The 22,332-nt window shown below is 35.5% G+C and overlaps 1 protein-coding gene across 1 annotated transcript in view; it reads right to left on the bottom strand.

The window, feature by feature from the left end:
* NAALADL2 (N-acetylated alpha-linked acidic dipeptidase like 2) overlaps positions 1-22,332 on the bottom strand; it is a 756,112-nt gene that overhangs the window by 464,226 nt on the left and 269,554 nt on the right. The gene's annotated exons all lie outside the window — the stretch shown is intronic.

The raw sequence follows: 22,332 nt of genomic DNA, 5'->3' as shown, positions 1-22,332 counted from the left end.
AACTTTTCCTCTGCATCATGGAAAAACTTTCAAAATAGAAAAATCGCCAAATCTTTTCAGTCATTCAAATCTACTTTGCTATATCTTCTAGTTGTAATATCAGTTTCATTTCATACACAGCTTAAGCTTAAGCAGAACACAAAGATTTGCTTGCCTCTTTGAACTAAGTACAGACTAGTTCACTTCAGATATTTTCCAGAAATGATATACATTGTCATGATCAAATCACAGAGATAATTTGTAATAGATTTCCTTCTCAAGCCCCGAGAAAAGAAAATATAATTTCATCTAGGCTTTCTTCATATGCAAACATTATTTGCATGCTTGAAGAGTAAAGTCTTATATATTTATGTTCAGAAAATATTCTAAAAAAGCAACATTTTTCATTTAAAATATTTAAATTTTATAAAGATCTCTCAGCTTGTCTAAAGAGAAGACAACAAAGAATCAAGATACAAATTAATATGAAAAAAATTTTTCAAGACACATTTTCTTATACCCTTGATTTGACAAAGCTTCCTTTGAAAATCAAATCAAATCAAGCTATTGGAGTATCCGGAATATTAACTTTCCCCTTGAGCGCTGGTTCCTGGCAAGAATCACTTAGAGAGTTTGCAAACAGTATAAGGATGTCGTGCAACTTTTGGCTCATGTTATATACTCAAGAGGCATAAATAATTTCTATTAGTTATGTATGAGAAAGAGATGCAATCAATCAAAGCTAAAGAAAAAAGAAACCTCCGGTATTCCTTCATAAACTGCCCATTAAATATCAAGATGTGATTTCAGTCTGCAGTTTGCATTCTTCTGGATATCTGCGCAGACACCACAACTCAGTGCAGTGTAAATTTTCAATATACTGGGTGAGAGGAGGGGGCACAAAACATTTTGAATAAACAAAATGTGTTCTCTCATAGGAAAAAGGTCAGGGCATTTAATTTAGGGGGACAGGCGACATGGTGCTAATCCCTGATTGAGATGCAGAGAAAAAAAGAAATTGAATAGCCTTTTTCCCAAAGCCCAGTTTATAGTTTACACAAAATCTGTTTGAACATAGGACCTCACAATTAATATTTAAATTAAATAATCATAGATAATATTAGCCTTTTTGTGGTTGGTATAATTGAAGTTCTGTGCTTCCATGTGCATTTTTTGGGGTAAAATTCCTGTACATATTTGACAAAGATGTCAAAGATTCTCTACTTGATCAGACTCCACCAACGCACCTCTAAACTCTTTTTCAACTGGACTTTACTTTTGAGCGTTCTCATCCTTTTCTGCATTGTCTAATTTGAGCAAGAATCCTGTGAGGTCAATTTAACCAGAATCCCCCATCCTCAATATCTCATCACTCTCAAGAACCAATCAGGTTGTTCATGTCCTATCATCTGCCAGGTAATATCTGATCACCTTGGCCTACCTTCACAAAGAATCCTGGTAGGTCAATTTGAACAGAATCTCCCATAACTACTGATGTGTCCTCTTGACAACATTCCAACTGACCAACACTGCCTCTCCATGCTAGGCTCTAAATTCCTATTTTTCTTGCTATATTTGGAGTTGAAGCCAATCTCTCTCCCTACTTCAAAACCCTACTGCACTGGCAGCTTTATCTATTGTGATAGTCCCACTAAATAGAGTCCAAAATTACCATTCTTTGACAAGTGTCATGGATCAGTTTTTCTTCAACACAAGTAGCCCACCAAAATAGCAATTCTAAATGTGTTTTAACTATAATCATTTTCCCAAAAATGCAAATATGAATTTATTGGTAGGGAGCTAATCCTTAAAATTAAATGTTAAGTTTATGGATAACTTCTAATAAAGTATAGGGAAAAATAATATCCAAATTGGCATGAATTTTTCTGAAAACTTCTTCTTCTCCTGGAAAGGAAAAAGTTTTTAACCTTGAAGCCCTTATAGATTATTCACAATCCAAACTCTTTCTCTTGATATAAATATTTTAAATTATTACTTCTTTTAGATAATAAACCATTAAACGCTGCTTATACTTTTATAAGCAAAGAGAATATGCATATATGCATAACTTACAAGCCTTTTTGAAGAATGCTATAATATTTAGATTCTTGTAAAATAAATTTAAACAAACGAGAAATTTAAAACTGGTGGCTAATGTTAGCCACAAAAAACAATCTAATGTTAGCCAACACAAAACAATCAAATCTACCACGTTAGTAGTGACCTTCATGACAATGAATAATCATATAGTTAAAAAAAAAAATCTACATCCCCATTATTTCTGAAATCTCCAGAAACCAGTTAGGTGCTACTACTAATTCAAGACTTCATATGTAGTCCCATGTAGTCAAGACCAAAGAATTTCCTTTATGTCATAGTTTTGAATTACCTATAAATATTGTCCTGGATGCATTGTATGAGTTAGATCCTACAAAGGATGGAGGTATCAGAGAGATTTCAAATATTTCCACTTCTTGTCAAAAATCTTATCAAGTCTAGAATCAAAAATGTGTATTGTAATCTGTGTGTAGGAGTGTGTATGGGTGTGTGTGTGTGTGTGTGTGTGTGTTAAACAAAACTCTTGAACCTTTCATTCCTAAACTTGGCTACAATTCTAAAGCAATTTCATCTCCTGTTGTGGCATCTTTACAGGCCTAGACACAAACAGTAACAAATCAGCTACTTTTTGCTGCAGATGGACTTCTGTAACCAAGGTTAACTTGTTCCTTGCTGTTACTCTCTCAATATCAATAAACTCAAAACTACTTTTAACTAAGATTTCCTTTTATATTTGTTGTGAGAATCTTACTGATACCAATAGTTGATATTTTTTATTACACTTGTAGCGAATTACGTAATTGAAAATAAAATTGAGAATTCATTAAAATTTTATTGTTATCTATCTTTATGCTTTTGTAGTCATCCAAGTTGAACCCTTAAATTAATATATTTTTATCTCTCAATTTGATTTCTGAAACATGAACTACTGTTTTAAAAATGTTCACATATGAAATAACTCACATGTTCATTGTGATTGATTAACATATATTTCAAAACCAGAATATTGCTGATAGCAAAATTCCAATACTTCTTTTTTAAAGATTTTGTTTATTTATTTGAGAGAGCAAAAGTGAAAGAGATGACAGAGAGAGAGAGAAGCAGACTCGCTGCTGAGTAGGGAGCCCAATGCGGGGCTAGATCCCAGGACCCTGAGATCATGACCTGAGCCAAATGCAGACTCTTAACCAACCCAGCCACCCAGGTACCCCAATTCTAATACATTTTTAAAAATCTGTTTTGAATAAGCATATGATAGTTTTTAGGGTAATATTATTAGAAGATGGCTATTTACTACGAAATTGCAATTATTTCAAACATATCTAACTTTATCCATATTTTCTGGCCGTTTCAGGAATTTTATTTTTCCTGATTAGAAACTCCCTTTGTTCCTTTTTCTTGGCAGAACATTCCTCACTGCCTAATTTATTACTATAAACAGAATTCCAAAGAGAAATGTTGTTTAAGATAATATAATTTTTTTTTTTTTACTTTAAACATTTAGGTACATTTCAATTGCACTTATGAATTCCAGACACTGATCAGAATTTTCTATTTAAATGATGGCTGAATGTAATACTAAAAATAATAGGAATACTGTATTATTCCATACATACCTAGTACTACTAGCAACATTGTTAACCTCATTTTTTTTAGTAAAAAAAATTAAGTAATACAAATTCTATATCCCTTTTTTCAGCTACCATAAAGAACCCAAAATAACAAGTGTCGCAATTCATGATCTGAGTAATACAAAACCAAACCTATAAAAATGTAACCATAACATTTCATGTATGTCCAAGATTTGACTACTGAACAGATATAAATAATGAAATAGTAAAACTCATTTGTTAATTGAATAATGCATACTTTTCATGAATTTTACAGTAATATTATTTGAATTAACTTCAGTGTTTACACTGATCTAGTACCGTCTTCCAGTACTATGTTCATGATTGTACTAATTGTTCACACATAAGGCACCTTGAACCTTAAAATCAAGTCCAGTAGTTCCAAAGCCCAGCTGCAGAATAGATTCAATTATAGATCAAGTTAAATGCTGATGCTGAGTCTCCACACAAGCCAATTAAATCAGAATCTCTGGTGATGGGCTCCCACATCATTATTTTCAGTTTCCTAGGTGATACTAATGGATTAAGAACTCATGATGCTAATGGGTTGAGAACTGGTGATGCAGTCTCAAATATTCTTTTTATAGATGGGAAAACAGGCCTAAAGAAATGTAAACAGCTTTCTGCCCGTGGACGCCACCGAGTAAGCATTGTTAAAGTCTCCCCTCCCACCGTCCTCATGTCTAAGTCAGAGTCTCCCAAAGAGCCTGAACAGCTGCAGAAGCTCTTCATCGGAGGTCTGAGCTTTGAAACAACGGATGAGAGCCTTTTTGAGCAATGGGGAACACTTACGGACTGTGTGGTAATGAGAGATCCGAACACCAAGCGCTCCAGAGGCTTTGGGTTTGTCACATATGCCACTGTGTATGAGGTGGTTGCAGCCATGAATGCAAGGCCACACAAGGTGGATGGAAGAGTTGTGGAACCAAAGAGGGCTGTCTCAAGAGAAGATTCTCAAAGACCTGGTGCCCACTTAACTGTGAAAAAGATTTTTGTTGGTGGCATTAAAGAAGACACTGAAGAGCATCATCTAAGAGATTATTTCAAACAGTATGGGAAAATCGAAGTGACTGAGATCATGACTGACTGAGGCAGTGGCAAAAAGAGGGGTTTTGCTTTTGTAACATTTGATGACCATGATTCTGTAGACAAGATTGTCATTCAAAAATAACATACTGTGAATGGCCACAACTGTGAAGTAAGGAAAGCGCTCTCTAAGCAAGAGATGGCTAGTGCTTCATCCAGCCAAAGAGGTCGAGGTGGTTCTGGAAACTTTGGTGGGGGTCGTGGAGGTGGTTTTGGTGGGAATGACAACTTTGGTCGTGGAGGAAACTTCAGTGGTCGAGGTGGCTTTGGTGGCAGTCGAGGTGGTGGTGGATATGGTGGCAGTGGGGATGGCTATAATGGATTTGGTAATGATGGAAGCAACTCTGGAGGTGGCGGAAGCTATAATGATTTTGGCAATTACAACAATCAATCCTCAAATTTTGGACCCATGAAAGGAGGCAATTTTGGAGGCAGAAGCTCTGGCCCTTATGGTGGTGGAGGCCAATACTTCGCCAAACCATGAAACCAAGGTGGCTATGGTGGTTCCAGCAGCAGCAGCAGCAGCTATGGCAGTGGCAGAAGGTTTTAATTACTGCCAGGAAACAAAGCTTAGCAGCAGAGGAGCCAGAGAAGTGACAGGGAAGCTACAGGTTACAACAGATTTGTGAACTCAGCCAAGCACAGTGGTGGCAGGGCCTAGATGCTATAAAGAAGACATGTTTTAGACAATACTCATGTGTATGAGCAAAAAAACTCGAGGACTGTATTTGTGACTAATTGTATAATAGGTTATTTTAGTTTCTGTTCTGTGGAAAGTGTAAAGCATTCCAACAAAGAGTTTTAATGTAGATTTTTTTTTTTGCACCCATGCTGTTGATTGCTAAATATAATAGTCTGATCATGACGCTAAATAAATGTCTTTAAAAAAAAAAAAAAAGAAAGAAAGAAAAAAAAAAGAAATGTAAACTCTGAAATCAAAATTACTAAGAGACAATGCCAGGAAGCTTAACCAGGGTCTTCTGATTCAGAGCATGGTGTTAAACATGGAACCAGCTTTTAATTTTTCTCACTGCTCTACTGGTGACTTACTGCTTGCTCTCTCTCTCTCTCTCTCTTTGCTTTGATAAAGCCAAATATATCATCTCTAGTTCTATTTCACTTATTTCTCTTCTGATATTTTCTTCTGAAAATAAAACAACTGTCCTAAGATTTTGGAATAAACTTGGTATATTGGAGTTCTGCAGACAAACAGAAGCAATAGGGTTTGTGTGTGTATGTGAGACAGAGAGAGAGAGAGAGAGAGAGATGGAGAGAAAGAGAGGGAGAGAAAGAGAGGTAAGATACACTGTAAGGAATTGGTTCACGCAATTCTATGGACTGAGAAGTCCCAAGGCCTGAAGTTGGCAAGGCAAAGACCCAGGAGATTCAATACACAGTTTTAATCTGAGAACCAGGAAAAGCTGATGCTACAAATTCCAGTCTAAAGCCAGCAGGCTTAAGAACCAAGAGGAACTGATGTTTTAGTGTTAGTCTGAAGGTAAGAAAAGACCACTCAAAAGAGCTCAAGTTGCCAGACGGGAGGAGTTCCTCCTTGCTCAGCCTTTTTATTCTGTCCAGGTTTTCAACTGATCAGATGATGCTCAGACACATTTGAGGAGGGCAATCTTCTTTCCTCAGTCTATTGATTCAAATGTGAAGCCCACTCAGAAAAGCCATCACAGACATACCCAGAATAATGTTTGGTCAAATATCTGGGTACCCCCTTGGCCCAGTTATGCTAACATAAAATCAACCATCACAACCTGAACCCAGAAATTCTAACCCCCAATTCACAGACAGGTCCAACACACCATATACCTCACCAACACACTGTGTCATCAAGCTCTGAGCTCCTAGTAATTGCCCTGCCTCTTGATCTACCAATTCAGAATCGGGTAATATTTATCCTGCGTAGAATATAATAAACCACAATAAAGGGTCATTTGAGTTTGTATTCTTGCTTCTTTGACACAGACCCGGGATTGACTTCCCTTTTCATCAGATGAGGCCACAAAATCAGTAACCCTACTGACATGTGCTTAATGCACTGGGTTATGAAATATTAAAGATGATGATTCAGCTCAAGGTTAAACGTGCCTTGCATATAATAGGCATACAACAAACATCTGATTACTGAAGAAATAAATGATGCAACCTGCATTCTGGTTTCATATCTAAAGAACAGTCCAAAACTAAGCAACTTAGGTAAAGGAAGACTATTTTCTTCCACAAAGTACTTTAAGCAAACAAACAAAAATCCACGAAGGGAAAATATAAGCTTCTTCCATGACTTTTTGGCTGTTATGAATGGGGTATTAAGCTGAAATATTAATTTTCAGTTTTCAGGAAAACTGGGTTTTGAAAAATTAAATGAACAATGCACTTACAACTTGAGAAAGAATGGGTTCTTTACATAAATCAACTGAAGTCCTGTGAATTACTTCGAAAACTTAATCCCCACCTGGAATCGCATCAAATTACATCCACCCCAAAGGACAGAAACTGAGATACATGATAACTTCCCAGTTAACATGGGAGGCTACAGTCAATTTGAGAATCCTAATTAAGGCATTCTCTGTTCCTCTGCATCTTTAGCTAGCTTATCATGGATAGATGCATGCCAAGTGACAGCAAGCTGATCCTATGACATAGTATATGGGTATGGTTGGGATAATAAATGTCCAGATCAAGCTTGGAGTCTTCTAGCCACTTCTAATAAAGAGACTAACTGAGAATTGTTTGTTAGTTTTCCATGTACACACAAACTCAAAATATTAATAGAACTCATTTATTATTCAATGCTTTCTGTGTGGTGTCAGCTTATTTACAAGTATTGTATGACTCAATCATAACCACTCATTCTTTCCATTTTACAGATGATAAAATTGAGGCTTAGATAACTGAAGGATATACAGATCTTATGATAAGGTTACATCCCAATAAATCCATCATTAGTCAAAAACATCATTAAGTCGAAAATCCATTTTCCCACCTAGCCTACCAAACATCATAGTTTAGCCTACCCTACCTTAAACATGTTCAGAACAGTTTTACATTAGCCTACAGTTGGGCAAAATCATCTAACACCAATTCTATATTATAATAAAACATTGAATATTTCATTTATTTATTGAATACTATACAAAAGTGAAAAACCGAATAGTTTTATGGATACAGGATGGTTGTAAGTGAATCAGTTGTTTACTTTCCTCATCATATGGCTGGGAGCTATGGACCGCCACCACTGCCTGGCAGCATGAAGAATATGAAACCACATATCACCAGCCAGGGAAACAAGTGAAATTCAAAATTTAAAATATGGCTTCTACTGAATGTGCTGAAGGGGTTCTGGATAGCCCCTTCCCCCACTCCCAGAATGTGCCACTTAAGCATGTGGATTATTTTAAACTGAAGGGACTTGAGACCCTGTGGGCTCAAGAGACACTTTTGTCCTTCCCTTAACCACACAGAAAAATCTAAACTGGGGGGTCTTTTCCAGAATAAGAGTTATTAACATAGATAAATTTTATCTGAGTGACCCACTAATATGGTAAGGCAAACAACTAATTATCAAACACATGCTTTTCTTATCGCCTTGTGAGATGCATTTCTTTCCTCTGAAATCCCAGATCCCTATCCCCTTCTCCTTAGTTCAGAATGATATATAGACCTCATTTTGCCTGTCTTTGGAATTTCTGTGTTTCTGCAGAAGCCCTGTATGGATGCCCATTAAATGTGACTTTCTCCTATTAATCTGTCTCATATCAGTTTGATCCTTAGTCCAGCTAGAAGGACCTTTGAAAAACAAATTCTTCTCCTTAATAGTGCGTTGTTTATGCACCATCATAAAGCTGAAAAATCTTGTTGAACCGTCATAAATGGGTGACTGTCTGCATCGTGTATAAACACTGAATCCAAGATTTGAACCATGATTTAGCTCAAATATCCAGCTTTTCCCAGTACACAGTATTGTCCTCTCCATTTCATGTTCTATCTTACCTAGATGCGGAGGCTCTTCTTTCATTCTGGTGACAGAACTGGCAAGACTTTATCAATTTAAGTGTAGCAGCTAGAGGTAGGCAGTCCCAAGGCTAATGTAAATCACTTTATTTTTATGAATTTGGTTTAAAGAATTACTTGGATGACTTTTCAAACTCAGCAGATCTGAAACATTTCCCAAACTTTCCAGAATGCTAACAGAAGACAGGTACCTTGACAGCAATTTCTCCTTCTTTCTTTTAATGACAAAAAGTACAAACAAGGGGAAAGAGACTAAATGACAGTGGCTTTGTTTAGGTAAAGAAACTTCATTATGGTGTTAAAAAAATGACCTAGAAAGAAAAATGACTTTGACATGGTTTAATTAATTCTGTTGATGAGCCCAGGGAGGTGGGTATGATCCTTGATTTTAAGGCCACCACAGGGTGGCCAGAATTTTTGACTAACCATATTTCTGGGTGTGTCTTCACAGGCGTTTCTGGTTGATATTATCATCTGAATCCATAGACCAAATAAAGATAGCCCTCACCAATGTGGGTGAGCATCATCTAATCCACTGAGGGCTTGAATGAAAAAGGCAGAAGAAAAAAGAATTCAGTCTGACTGAGCTGGGACATTGTTCATCTTTTGCTTGGACTGGGGCTTACAACACCAGCTTCCATGGTTCTCCGGCCTTCTTGCTTGAACCAGAATCAAACTTCCAACTTTCTGGATCTCCAGCTTAGAGACAGCAGATGTGGGAGTTAGCCTCCATAATCAAATGCCTCGATTCCTTACAACAAATGTATACACATATGTGTATGTATGCATATATATACATGATTATATGTGCTTAAATTAGTTATATATGTATAAATATGTTTACATAGAAATTATATGCATATAATTTCTATATTATATGTCTAATATATACAGTTATATATGCATACATATATAGATCTCCTTACTGGTTCTGCTTCTCAGCAGGACCCTGATGAATACGGTGGGATATAACAAATGAGTCAATTTATTAAAACTTCTATTTTTTTTTAATTTGGACACAGTGGTTTTAGAGGTATATATACCTTCCCAGCTTTTCTGCAGGTCAGTTGTACCCAGCCAATTACATGATATCTATGACCATATGAGAAGTTCTAAATTCTTAAGTTAATAGTAATATAATCAGTATCTCATCATTGAATGACATTTTAAAATACAAAAAAAAAAAATTAGGTTACATCAAACAATTTATCACACCAAATTCTAGGGTCTTATTTTTTTTTTTTTAACCTTTCAAAACCAGTGAGGGGTGTGATTTTAACATAGTGCTCAAATAAAAATGCGATGTAGGAAATAATAAGCATAATCAATCATTGATCACATTATATGTAATTCAATATATACTAATCACACATTTCATCTTCAAATAATGAACTTCATTCATGCAGGAAATTATTAATACTAACTTCACTGAGGTAGTAGAACTATTTATCTAAAGATTTATCTGAGAATAAAGAACATGGAGTCTAACATGCATTCAAAGGATTATGGTCTCACTTTAAATCTATGGTTCCCGTTAGTATTTTACTCAGGTGTTAGGATAGCATCAAAATGCTGAAGAATAAATACTCACTCCTGACAATTTAATCTAGAAACAAAAACCCTTACTCTAACAGCAACCTGAAAGAGCCATTTATTCCACTTCCTTGAACAGGTCTAAATTTAACTCACTACTTTATCAATCACCTCCAAAGATAGTCTAGAATTTTTCTGTAAAAATATATTTTTCTCTCAAAAAGTATGTCAAATTTTAAACTGCATTATCTTCTTTTTCCCTTAGGATCTCTCTCTTCCTCTCTCTCTTTCTTTTTAACTTCACATTTCTTAAATAAATTGTTCTCAAATTTGGGTGCATGTTATTATTTGGGGAACTTCAAAAAAAATCAGTGTCTGTGTTCCACACCCAGAGATTCTGATTCAACTGGTTTTGGATGCGTTTCAAGGATTTGTATCTCTTAAAAGCTCCTTGGATGATTCTAACGCACAGTCATTGAAAAACACTGCTTACATCTTCTTGATGCAATACTTAGAAATATCTAGAGCAATACAAACTTATTAAGACAAGTATAAATAATAAGCACATGACATAGCTATATTCAAGTTCCAGCAAGAAAAAAAAAAAGGATAATAAAAAGAAGTTTATTTGTTTTTTAAAGTACCACACACTTAAAGTACCATGAAATAATTTCCAATATAGAGACTGCCATTAATCTTGCTCTCCTCTTCCTTTATGACCAGAAGCTTCCTGAACTACTTTTCTGTGGTCAAGACTCTGCTGCTTCTGTCTATAGCTAGTAAAATTTGTTTTTGTCGCTTTGAGTATCAGATGCTAACATTCAGAAAAACAAGCTGATACCTAGTAAAGCAAGTGTCAAAGGAATAATCACAGCAGCTGTTGCGAAACCAGATGCCCACTAGCCAAGGAACACCTAGAACACTTCAGTAATTCTCTGGTCTGGTTGTACTCTATATTCTTCTGGGGAGCTTCCAGAAACTGCTGATACCCAGGGCGCACTGCCCCAGAGATCTGAAGTAAGCCCAAGAAATTTTGTAAAACCTCTCCAAGGGCTTGTTAAGTAAAGCCAGAGTGGAAAACCATTGAATAAGATGGGTTTGAAAAATCTAAAGGTCACACGAATGTGGCCAACTTATAATATTTCCAGGATAACAAAATCTGAAGAACACGTCCTCACTTCCTTATACACCTTCAACTACACTATCATTCCTTCCCTTTACAGTTACCCAAAGGTTGTTCTTCTTCATTTTGAACTTATTTTAACTCTGTAAAAACAAACGAACAAAAACAGGGATTTAAAGTTAGGAGAGTACTGTGATTTGGTATAAATTCTCTAACACCTAGAGTGGCTTTCATCAGGGGTAAATAGCTATTTGGGACTTTGAGCCTTTATATTTTCTTTAATTTATCTTTATTCTCAATTCTTCACAGTTTAGGTGTCAAAGATATCCCACATTTTTCCCCAGAAGTGAGAAAAATGTAGAAAACATAATGACAAATTGCAAAGCTTTTTCCCTTTCTTTTCAACTACCCAGGCAAAAAATTGTTTTTTAGTCTATATTAACAATAATGAAAGGAAACACAAACGTACGCTATCATTCTATAATGCTGTATACCAAGACTATTCTAAACACCTTGCACACATTAATGCATTTATTCCTAATAGCAACCTAATAAGAAAGGTAATATTTTAGTTCCATTTCACAGATGAGAAAAGAGACATGAAGAGGTTAAATAAGCTTCTCAAAGTCATTTAGCAGGTAAACTGTCCTTTAAAATCTATGTTGTTAACTAAAATGCTATGATGTTTCTCTAAGAATTAAGATTTACCTTCCTAGAGTACACAGGTGATTTATCATATTATTATGTTTATAAGTAATGTATTTAATTTTCATAACCTACTGGGACAATGCAACAGAAACAAAATTTATGTGTAACAGTGATTTTTCTAGTGATAAGGTACCAGAAAATCACTATAGGGATCCTTTGGTCCTCAGGAAAATAGGTATATAATGTTGGAATTATCTAGGAATTAACTGTTAGAAAAGTAAGTCACTTGGGAGACTTCTTCCAACAGAGTCATTTTGAATAAATTCAGGGAAAAATCCTCAGAAGACCTAGCATAAATAAGGTGGGAAGTTCAATTAGTTGAGGAAAGAAATGAGCATTAAAAATTTCTTACACTTCTAGGAAAAGTCCAATTGTTGGTTAGGTTTAGAGCTAGTTTTAAAATTTTAATCAATTCAGTTCACAAACAGCCTCTGTAACAACCCATCAGTGACAGCATTGGACAGTCGGCCAACCATCGGTAGACTCAGTCCAGTGGACAAGCTTCTAAGGCTTAGCTAACTCACCACTATCTCTTTCTTCACTCACCAGTGATGAGATCAGAAGTTTGTCTTACTCAGCAAGGTTGTGCATGACCAGCATAACTTTCTTATTTCACGTTTTTTTTTTTTTAAGATTTTATTTATTTATTTGACAGAGAAAAATTACAAGTACACTGAGAGGCAGGCAGAGAGAGAGAGAAGGAAGCAGGCTCCCTGCTGAGCAAAGAGCCCGATGCGGGACTCGATCCCAGGACCCTGAGATCATGACCTGAGCCGAAGGCAGCGGCTTAACCCACTGAGCCACCCAGGCGCCCCTTATTTCACGTTTTTAACTTGATTTTTTTTCAATATTTTAAGTAATCTCTACACTGAATGTGGGGCTCGAACTCACAACCGTGACATCAAGAGTCACCTGCTCTACTGATTGAGCCACCAGGCACCCCATCACTTTTTTTAAGTATTTATTTATTTGAGAGAGAAATAGTAGGAGCAGAGGAAGAGGGAGAGAGAGAATCTCAAGCAGAGAGCAGAGCCCCATGCAACGCTTGATCTCAAAACCTTGAGATCATGACCTAAGCTGAAATCAAGAGTCAGATGCCCACCCAAGGGAGTGCCACCCAGGCACTGCATTACTTTTTTGATTTTAGGTACTGAGTAGTGATCTCTCCTCTCAGTAGAGGATACAATTAAATAGTTTTGCTTTAAATGTATAAAATTTAATGTTACTTAAGTCCTAGAATACAACCAGTGACAGTAGCTCCAGGTGTATTATACGGGACAAGCCAGATCCAGGGATAACATCTTGCCCCTTATGGCAGAGTGGCACCCATGGGCAAAGTATATATGAACCAAAAATGGTATGTAGAATGATGGGTCTACCCTGAGGACAACTTCTATTGTTAGACGGAAAGGTATAATTGTCCTTTTATGGATTCAATGTGGCCTTTAAATCATTCTAGGTGGGGGACATCTCAATGCATCAGAGAACATCTTTTGTTAGAAAGGCAAGCCAGTTTCCAACATTGCCATGACATGGTACAAAAAAGCAACAGTTAGAGGCCCCTAGATGGCTCAGTCGATTAAGCATCTGGCTTTGCTTAAGTATTTGGTTTTGGCTCAGGTCATGATTCCGGGGTCGTGGTATCAAGCCCCATATAGGGCTCCTTGCTCAGCAGAGAGCCTGCTTCTCCCTCCCCCTCTACCTGCTACTCCCCCTGCTTGTGCACAGGCTCCCATTTCTCTCCTCATTTATTGTATAAGCCAGATACTACCCTTTGAATTATGTCAACCTTTAAGATTTGGGACAATCCAGCAGGAAGGAAATCTTTAAGTGGTAATGGTAATAAAACATCCTGTTAATAAAACATCCAGGTTCTCAGGGTGCTTGGCTGGCTTAGCCATTAAGCATCTGCCTTTGGCTCAGATCATGATCCCAGGGTCCTGGGATCAAGCCCTGCATCAGGCTCCCTGCTTGGTGGGCAGCCTGCTTCTTCCTCTCCCACTCCCCTTGCTTGTGTTTCCTCTCTTACGATGTCTCTCTCCGTCAAATCAATCGATCAATCTTAAAAAAAAAAAAAGACACCCAGGTTCTCAAACAAGAAACTAGAAAAATAAGAGATATTTATGCATTTGCATTCCAAACTTGGAAGGAAGTTTATACTTGTGAACATGTAATTTCCATTTTATAATAAAAAATCTCATGGCTCCTTTGGGTACCTTTAAAACTTATTTTCAATGAGAACTTACTTGGGAACCTATTTAGATATATTAAATTTTACATAATGTAGCAATTCTTGAATATCCATATTATTTTTCTCATCACCAGCAAATCCTTGTTTTATTTCTATGTATATTTTTGATGTATCATTTTTCTTTCATCTTCCCTAGGAATTATGTATCCATACACGATGAGTATCACAGGCCTAATTTATCATTTATCATTGCAGAAGAAAACCATCAAAACCTTTGTAACATTTTCTTCAGAATATTTTGATAATTTAATCATGGAACAAATTTGTATTAGGGTTAGTTTATAATGGGATGGTCTCTAAGAGACAAGAGGAAATAAACTAGCTTCATGATCTTAGAAACATAGCTGCAAGTTCCTGTATGTATTATAGAAACTTAGATCTCCTTATCATGTTGCTTACGCCAATTTTTTTCTGTTCAGTTTTGGAAATTACTGCTGATAACCTTCTACAGTATAGACATGCTTATAAATTCTTAATAAAAAAAAATCCAGCTCATACTAGAAGAGTAATGAGGCATTACTCAATTGACACCCTCTATTAAAAACAAATACAAACTATAAGAAGGACATTACTTTTAATCTGTTAGAGGATAAAAAAGAATGTTGGTAATACAGTAGACATTAACAATTTTATTTAATTCCAAAATAAGTTAGAAAATATATTTGGTAATTACCTTGCTCAATTTCTCTAATGTTAACTGTTTCTAGAAGGTAATAAACACTCAATAAATGTTAGTGTTTGTTATTTTATTGTTATTATTTATTATGATACTCAATAAATATTAGTATTTGTTATTTTATTATTATTATTTATTATGATGATGATCTCATTTTTAGCCTTTGATGTGTGGCATATGGATGGGTTTTTTAAAGTTTTCAAATGAAATATTAAGACATTTCACCCTTTTAAAAATTTCTGGATTTTGCACAGATTTTGTAATCCATATAAGATATGGTAGAGTAGTATGTGTATATATAGGGTTTATAGTCAAACCGTTATTATTTGTGTTGTTACCTTTTTCTTTCTTTTATTTTGCTATGATGCTAAATCAAGAAAGTATAATGGTTTCTAATTTGGCAGAAGTTTAACCTATATTTACCCTAAATTAATCTCATGATAGTTTATTTTCTAAAGGATGAAATATTTGCCATGAATGGAAAGATGATTCTCAGTTTATAGAATAATAAGCAGGATGCTGAAAGCAGAAAAGACGTTGCCAGTAAAGTAAACCAGAGGAACGTCAGCCAGCACTGCTGCACCTGACCAGGGCAGACAGCAGCCTGGCCTGATCAGCATGGGCACCAAACGGCATCAAGCAGGCAGTGCCTAAGGTCGCTGCTGATTCAGCCACTATAATGCAGCTGCTCTGTGAACAGGAACTGGAGAACTCATCCTGGTCCCTGTAGCTAGCTGATTTCACCCAGGCCATGACTGCACACTGTTGATGGCATGATACGTGACAGATGGAAGAATCGGCTCACAAATGCAGACACATTTCTCAGTGTTTCTAGGACATCCCAGTGCTGGTTCATTACTAAAGCCCAAACTCATGAGCAGAGAGCCACAGAACGCGCTCGGACCCTGGGTGCATTTCTTTCTTTCTTTCTTTCTTCCTTCCTTCCTTCCTTCCTTCCTTCCTTCCTTCCTTTCCCCCCCCAAAGATATGACTCATTATTTAAACACATTTTGAATTTGAATTCCGTCCAGTAGAATATGCATTCTTCTTTAGTGACAGTCTCTACCACTAATTATGGGCTTATAGTCACAGCTTCACTCGTTTTCCTTATCTGCTTGTCCCTAAAGGCATTTGAATTTGCAATTCTTGTAAATAACCTGTAAACCAAAGGAAGGCAGGGATTATGTCAGTTTCTTTTCCTAATGTGTGTCTGTCACCTACCAGAATGCCTTATACATTGTAGACTATCATTAATACTTGATGAAGCGAAGAATATATACATCAATGAATAAATACCAGTCTTACAAGCATATCTTCAGAGTAAGAAACAGAGAAGTAAAATTTATATATGCCCACCCTGATCAACTTTATATTGCTTAAAAATGACCATTACTTGTTCCCATTAACTCTGGCAAACTGGTACAAATTAAGGCAGGCTATCTAAACAAGTTACTATGCTACCAAACCACAAATCGCAGATTCTGAGTCCTGGAGGTGAAGGTTATCAAGAAATCCCAAACCATCATTTTGAGTGTGCTCTCAGCATATAAAATAATCCTTCTAAAAGACAAACAACGTGTAGATGCACTGCCACCTGTCATATACTTTTTAATAATAATCTGTCTGCGAAGAGAGAAAAATGGGAAAAGGGAATTCTTAACAGCTGAGATAAACAAAACTAAGACAGGCTCTTTCATTGGTACAAAATCTGACAGTCTTATTTATGAGTGGCTCAAGGATAGAGTGTAAACCAAGAGAGGCTATTGTCATCAACCTTTCCTTGAATAGGCTAGCCTATGAGTTTTTGGCACCTAGCTCAATGGGTTTTGAACAGGCACTTGGAAACAACAAAACATTTTCATCACATCCTTTATGCTCTCTTGAAACCTTTGTACCACTTAAAGCCACATAATGATTCTTAATCTCAATGTTGTACACGATCTAGAAATTTCATCTCCAAAACTGAGAAAACATGCTGGCAGGGAAGTACAGAATGATTGCCTCTTTCTAATACCTGTGGTAGGAGCATGATAATAACTGTAAGACAACTTCTCCCTTCTCTCAAAGATAATTATGGCTCTCTAGAATTCAGCATCTGTGCTACCAGATGTTACTGTCAAACACGTAAGCAATGGGTTTGAGCACTGCACAAACCTGGCCAATTTCCAAGAGTCTTTGTCTGAATACCTCAGCAGAAGCAGGTGGCTTTCTGGAGTCCAAGATTTTAAGTACCTTACCATACAAATCCTGTTCAATAGGGAAGAAATGGTTTTCTCTAATGACGGACTGAATCTGTTCAGGTTCAAACCACTACTATGGGGCTACTGATAGATACTTTTATAGCTACGCTTTATATGAAAGGAATAAAAAGTCAAACATTTAGTATCACTAATAAAAAAAAAATAATTACAAGCCAAAAATATGTCACCATTTTCCCTCAAATAAATTACATCCTGCTGTCATGGCAACTGACCAAATGACTTTATAAGAATGGAAATAAAATGTTTTCTTAATAATAAAAAAAAAAGCAAAGGTGTTTTAAGTAGACTGCAATGCTAGTTACACAATCCAGTCAGTGTTAGGAAGACATTAAAATGTTGATTAGGAGATGTAGTGAGTTTTAATAGACTTTCATAAAATTAAATGTAATTGTTAAAATTTGAGATTGTCCTTCCTTTTTCATGTTCAAATAGGCTTCAATTTATGAAATACTGATAGTATATCATAGTATTTTTTTCTTATACTTACTAAGTTGAAAATTAATAACCATAAAATTTTTAGAATTTTTACATTTACATTAAATGTAAAATATCTATGTTTCACTAAGATTGGAAGACAAATTTCCTCTTAACTCTAAATTTACTTCAGAAGATATCAGTTGACATTTTCCTAAAAAATGCCACAGTCAAAATCAGTTCTTCTACCTAGGGAGATCTCCTCAAATGCAAATAATTGAAGAATTTTATTAAAATGAAGCCATTTACATTCTGTGCATTTTTTGTGTGTGTGATTAAATAAGTGGATCCATTTCAGATCATGGAAGAAGAGTATGTGTCTACAGGATGCTAGTAAATCATAATTTAATTGAATTCAGTTAAAAAATAACTTCTTTTTCAAAAAAGATACATCAAACCAGTGCTTATGCATACAAAAGGCAAAATCATAAGTGATTGGTTTTTCTACTATTCTGTCATCAAGTAATTATAGAGAAAACACACACACAATGAAGGGAAATACTAACTTTGAGTCTTTTTCATTGTTTTTACTACTCAGTTCATGTGATTGAAGCAGTCATTCTTAAAAAATCAGCATGATCCATCATCCTATTAGGAGTATTCATAGGTAGTAAGCCCTACTTTGTAAAGTAAGGTAAGCAAAACTCTGAATCTCATTTTTCTGGTTTATCTATATTTTTCTTATCCATTTTCTTACTAAGGATTATTTTAAAAGCTTGTCAGTTACTTATTAGTAGTCCCACCAGAGGGCAGACAGAGGAAAGCTCAAACTAAAAACTCAAATAAGCACAATACTGATATTTATTCATTTTCCCATCAAGGTTAGTGTAGAGAGGGGGCATTTTGATTCTATTTCAGACCATTCAGTATTGTTTTGCACAGTCCTTCTCTTGTCTCTGGGTAGGCTGGAGACTCTCATGATCTAATAATTATCTAAAATAATTTTTAATGGAACAGAATATATTTTGTATGTAGAAGATTACTTATGAGTCAACAGACACACATGCAGCAAATCTGAAATTCAAGACAGTTCATAATAAGAAGCCAATAGAGAGATTTCAGAAGGTGAGATTTTTAACTGTCCTGTGGGAACCATGAAACATACTTATTACCAAATATAGTATGCGCCACATTTTTTACAATAAAAATTCTGACAAAGGTGAAAAGAGAATTATATTAATCCAATCTGTATGCTACAAAAACATATAAAATAATTTCTACAACCACAGGACTTGGTCAGTACTTGATTCTAGCTCTATTTCTGAAATGATAAAAAAGAGGTTTAATAACAACTTTATTATATTTGTCAAAAGAGAGAATGCCCTTCAAACCAACACAAAATTCTTTGAAATGGTAGAAAGAATTGTTTTAGAATATCTTCCTCTAAAAAAAAAAAATTAAATACTACAATTATTATAAGGAACAGTAAATCATCATTGCCAAAACAATTTTGTGCAAAATAAGTAGGAAGTATGCATTTTTGCAATAGTAATAATTCAGGTGAAAAACTACAGAGGAGTTTTAAGATAGTAAGACAGAAAATAATGTGTATGTTATCAGTAAATTAGTCAAGAACAAGTAAGTCCCTTTTTCAGTCTAAATAGCTTATTCTTTGAGCCTAGATTTATGAATTCAGGCTCAAGAAAGGTCAAACAAAAAAAGAATAAGTCATTTTTTTTCTAGTAGGATATAATTATTATCTAATGTTCTCTAAACTCAGAAATTATAAAACTAACTCTGTTAATTCTGAAGATAACATGTTCACAAAATACTTAACATCTGGATCTTTTAGTGGGTTTATATCTATTGAATGACACCACTAAGTAGGTAACCTGGGAAACAGAATTTTTTTTCTAAATTGGAGATAAGAGCAATTTACAGAACTAAAAATCCAGAGAGCTAAAGAGAGAGTTAATATGGCAACAGGCACAGGAATTATGGCTGTAGAGGGGGTGAACAAAAATCAAAACATGGTAAACATCGGCTACAGAAGTTCTGGCACCACCTAAATTAAGAGTATGATGGGTATTAGGGAGGGCACATACTGCATGGAGCACTGGGTGTGGTGCAAAAACAATGAATACTGTTACGCTGAAAAAAAAAAAAAAAAAGAGTAAGCGGTCCAAGGGAAATTATCCTTATTGGCAAATACTGATCCTCAAAAATCCTTCCCTATCCAAGGATGAATTAAAAGATTTAAAAGGTAATATGTATGAAAAAAATAATTCAATAAATAAGGGAAGAAGAACATGGTGGTAATGAATAAAAAAGGGAATATTTGGGGGGGGAGTATAATACTCGTTAGTGAAGAACTTTGAAACTATTATATCGAAATCATACAAAATTATAAGGTCTCTTTTAAACCTTGAAATTCTATCAGAGATCAGGCACTAGACTGAGATGAGAAGAATACTTATCAAAATTAGTAAAAATGACAAAAAATCTAAAAACACAATGGCAAAGTTAAAATCAACATCATAAGCATTAAATACCAGAATTAGTGCTGGAAAAAATCAAATCAGGAATTTAGAGAATTGATCTGAAAAGCTCTCCAAACACAAACACAACAACAACAAAAGGAGTAGAACAAGCAGCACTCAATTCTGTGCGTAGCATGAGTCAGCATGTGGGGCTTACACACTCCTAAGAATAATAATGGGAAATAATCATAGGTATTAATGATGGCTATCTCCAGACTGTTCAAACATAAAAGGGTTTCACTCTTATTCCTTGTATTTCTCAATCTAAAGACTTTTTATAGTATATATTACTTTTTTTTTTAAGACTTTATTTATTTGGCAGACAGAGATCACAAGTAGGCAGAGAGGCAGGTAGAGAGAGAGGAAGGAAAGCAGGCTCCCTGCTGAGCAGAGAGCCCGATTTGGGACTCGATCCCAGAACCCTGGGATCATGACCTGAGCCGAAGGCAGAGGCTTTAACCCACCGAGCCAGCGAGGTGGCCCAAGTATCTATTACTTTTATAATGCAAAAAAGTAAACACACACAGGCTCATCTTGACACACATTGATAGACTGATAGGTAAATAAACAGATAGGTATATCAATTGATGGAATGGCATGTCTATAATAATAAATCCCTGCTGTCTGGTCATTCTTAGGCTGGAGGCTTTGTAAACCTGCTACCTTTAAATTACAAGAATGAAGCTTAATTAACCTAGGTTCTATTTCTCCCTTTCAATTCTGCATAATTCAAAATTCTATGAAGTTGAAAGTTAGAAGTTATCCCAGTTTGTAATAGCATGTTATCCTAGCTAATTCTTCATTTCACCATTTAAGAAGAATGTTTTCTAAATTTCTGTAGGAACTTAGGGGAAGATTCAGGTTCAGGAATAAGCTGAAAAAAAAAATAGTCCCAAGATCTAATATTTTTACTGCTTTAATTCTTTTAAGCTCTTTTAAATGTTTTCCTTTATATTTTTGCTTACTTACTCTTAATGAAAATTTAGGAAAGCTTCCTTTAATTTTTCATGAAGACCAAAAAAAAAAAAAATCAATGTCATTTCTACAATAAGGTACGGAGCAAGCTAACATGGTGAGGGCAGCAAGGGCAACACCAGCTCTGATGTTAAACAAGCTGACGGTGAATCTTGGCTCTACTATTTACTAACTGTATGTCATTAGGCAAGGAGATAATCACTGAGAGGAGCTTCTACATCATTAAAGAAAAAACAAACCTAACTGCTAAAACACTTATTTCCCTAAATCCTGTGGAATGCTTTCCATGTTGCCAGACACTTGCCTCTTTATATGTACTTTGGGATTTGATTAATTATTTTCTATAAAGTGTTTTTGTAAATTTTAAACGTACCTCTCTTATTCAGTACCAGTTTCTCTACAAAAGTGACTTTTAGGGGCGCCTGGGTGGCTCAGTGGGTTAAGCCGCTGCCTTCGGGTCAGGTCATGATCTCAGAGTCCTGGGATCGAGTCCCGCATCGGGCTCTCTGCTCAGCAGGGAGCCTGCTTCCTCCTCTCTCTCTGCCTGCCTCTCCATCTACTTGTGATTTCTCTCTGTCAAATAAATAAATAAAATCTTTAAAAAAAAAAAAAAGTGACTTTTAAATGTGAATGCTAGATCATTGTTTTCTCTTTGTCCTAATGTCAACAATTAAGTTACTGGAACTCTTAACATTTAATGTCTGTTGATATGCCAAAGTCATGCTCTTTTTGTCAACTGTTTATTCCTGGCCCAGGGTAGAGTTAGCATTTCTGCAGCTAACCTATTTTCAGAAATAGCAAAAAGCACACCCTGATTAAAACATTTTCAGTGGAAAGAATTTATTTTTACAGTCAAAGAGAATAACCAAAGCTACTGTCTAATATATAACATTGCAACCTATCCTAGCACGAATTAACATAGCTGAATATATTTGAGTACATTAAAACATGGAGAACATTTATTGACCACCTACCACAGGATGGATACATACTAGGTACTGTGTATATGTGTGTGTGTGTGTGCATGAGTATGTACATGTGGATAATTATTCAATTCTTGCTATGATCCTTCAAGGT

This window comes from Mustela nivalis, assembly GCF_964662115.1.
Source record: "Mustela nivalis genome assembly, chromosome: 1".
Lineage (NCBI taxonomy): Eukaryota > Metazoa > Chordata > Mammalia > Carnivora > Mustelidae > Mustela > Mustela nivalis.
This window is presented reverse-complemented; position numbering and strand designations above follow the sequence as displayed.